This window comes from Eumetopias jubatus, unplaced genomic scaffold (genome assembly GCF_037043125.1).
Source record: "Eumetopias jubatus isolate StellerSeaLion01/CBP00866 unplaced genomic scaffold, mEumJub1_p1.0 scaffold_6, whole genome shotgun sequence".
In the NCBI taxonomy this organism is placed as follows: domain Eukaryota; kingdom Metazoa; phylum Chordata; class Mammalia; order Carnivora; family Otariidae; genus Eumetopias; species Eumetopias jubatus.
The window spans coordinates 147,643,169-147,645,643 of NW_028274812.1; the positions used below are offsets into that span (position 1 = coordinate 147,643,169).

Consider the following 2,475-nt stretch of genomic DNA (forward strand, 5'->3'; position numbering starts at 1 on the left):
CTATCTTTCTCCATAGACTTCATCAGTATGTCATATACTTACAATTTTACATATTCATTTCTTTATTTTCTGTGTCAACCCCACTGGAATGTACCATCCATGACAGCAGTGATTTTTGTTAGCTGGGTTCACTGCTGTATTTCCTGCTCTTAGAAATACGCCTGGGTGGTTACCAGATCTGGGGACAGGGGATGGGGTGAAATGGCTGAAGGTGGACAAAAGGTACAAACTTCCAGTTATGAGATAAATATGTCCTGGGGATGTAAGGTACACCATGGTGACTATAGTTAACAATACTGTGTTATATATTTGAGAGTCGCCAAGAGGGTAAATCTTAAAAGTTCTCATCACAAGGGGAAAAAACCTTGCACCTAGACAGAAAGAAAGGGCAGGAGAAGGAGAAGAAAGAAAGAAAGAGAGACGAAAGAAAGAAAGAAAGAAAGAAAGAAAGAAAGAAAGAAAGAAAGAAAGAAAGAAAGAGAAAAAGAAAGGAAGAAAGAAAAAGAAAGAAAGAAGAAAGAAAGAAAGAGAAAAAGAGAGAAGAAAGAAAGAAAGAAAGAAAGAAAGAAAGAAAGAAAGAAAGAAAGAAAAAGAAAGGAAGAAAGAAAAAGAAAGAAAGAAGAAAGAAAGAAAGAGAAAAAGAAAGAAAAAGAAAGAAGAAAGAAAGAAAGAGAGAAAAAGAAAGAAAGAAAGAAAGAAAAGAAAGAAAGAAAGAAAGAAAGAAAGAAAGAAAGAAAGAAAGAAAGAAAGAAAGAAAGAAAGAAAGAAAGAAAGAAAGAAAGAAACCTGTCATAGAAAAGATCAGCAGTGAATGCTACTGGGTTAGTGGATGAAAGGATAGGAGACAAGAAGGCATTGAAGTGCCATAAATCCCCACGGCTGAAAGACGCCACCCTAGGTAACTGGCAGAATTTTCCAACCTAAAACAGTGTGGAGGTTCCTCAAGACTTTAAAAATAGAGCTACCCTATGACCCAGCGATCGCACTACTAGGTATTTACCCCAAAGACACAGATGTCGTGAAAAGAAGGGGCACCTGCACCCCAATGTTCACAGCAGCAATGTCCACAATAGCTGAACTGTGGAAGGAGCCGAGATGCCCTTCAACAGACGAATGGATAAAGAAGATGTGGTCCATATACACAATGGAATATTACTCAGCCATCAGAAAGGATGAATACCCACCATTTGCACTGACAGGGATGGAAGTGGAGGGGGTTATGCTAAGTGAAGTAAGTCAAGCAGAGAAAGTCAATTATCATACGGTCTCACTTATTTGTGGAACATAAGCAATAGCACAGACGACCACAGGGGAGGGAGGGAAAACCGAATGGGAAGAAATCAGAGAGGGAGACAAACCAAGAGAGACTCTGGACTCTGAGAAACAAACTGAGGGTTACAGAAGGGAGAGGGTGGGGGGATGGGGTACCCGGGTGATGGGCATTAAGGAGGGCACGGGATGTGATGAGCACTGGGTGTTATACACAACTAATGAGTCGTTGATCATCAAAAACTAATGATGTACTATATGTTGGCTAACTCAACATAATGAAAAAAATTAAATTCAATTCAATTAAAAAAAAAAAGAATTCTCCAACCTGCTCTTTTCCCACAGCAACTTTGTCCTTGCACTGGAAGTGTGCCCAGGACATATTAGCTTCCAGTTGATCATTATTTCTAAAGTTTCCTTAGGAGGATTAACAAGGATCATAATTATTCTTCCTTCTCAAAATGGCAAGCATGCCCCTGCAAACATCCTCTTTTTTCTTTGTAGTGAATAGTGGCATCATTGTTCATTAATTTCTCCTATTTTATGAAATCATTATAGAGCTGAAGAGAGCTGGAATCTAGAGAGATTACACATATCTACATGTCTGGGTGCTTTAAACTGTAACACGCTGTAGGTGCTCAAACACCGGGTAATGTAAAACGTGTATGAAACGTGATGGAGGTCCAGGTCACACGCAGTGTTCTTTGGCAGTGGTTTGCATTTGAACTGTCATCTCCTTACTTTTCGGGAGTAAGGAATTCGAGCAAGCCGCAACCGAACAGCTTATAATATATGTGACTGGGTGCCACCGCTGTAAGTTCGGTGAGAACTGTTGGGGATCAGCACGACTGAGGCAAGCTAACTCGCCTACATAAAATGATTTTCAGGAAGAGTTAGCTCAGCTTCCCGAGAAAACGCCAGGCCCTACTGGGAGTCGAACCCAGGATCTCCTGTTTACGAGACAGGCGCTTTAACCAGCTAAGCCATAGAGCCACCTGAGAGCCCGGGTGCAACTGAATCGACCTCATTTTCCTTGGACTAGGTGAAAAATGAACTTACACCGTCGGGGGGTTTCGGCCGTCTTCAGAAAACTTGCCCGCTGCAGAGAGATGCTTCGCTTCCGCAGGATGCGCCGGAGGCTGGAAAACACCGAAGGCAGAGTCTTAGGCGCTGGCAGTGACAGACCAAGGATTTTTCTATTATCCC

At 41.7% G+C, this 2,475-nt stretch overlaps 1 non-coding gene across 1 annotated transcript; it reads right to left on the bottom strand.

Moving 5' to 3' along the window:
• Positions 1-2,188: 2,188 nt before the first annotated feature.
• Positions 2,189-2,262, bottom strand: TRNAT-CGU (transfer RNA threonine (anticodon CGU)). The gene has a single exon. It is a non-coding gene; the product is annotated as a tRNA-Thr (tRNA).
• Between the last annotated feature and the right edge of the window lie 213 nt (positions 2,263-2,475).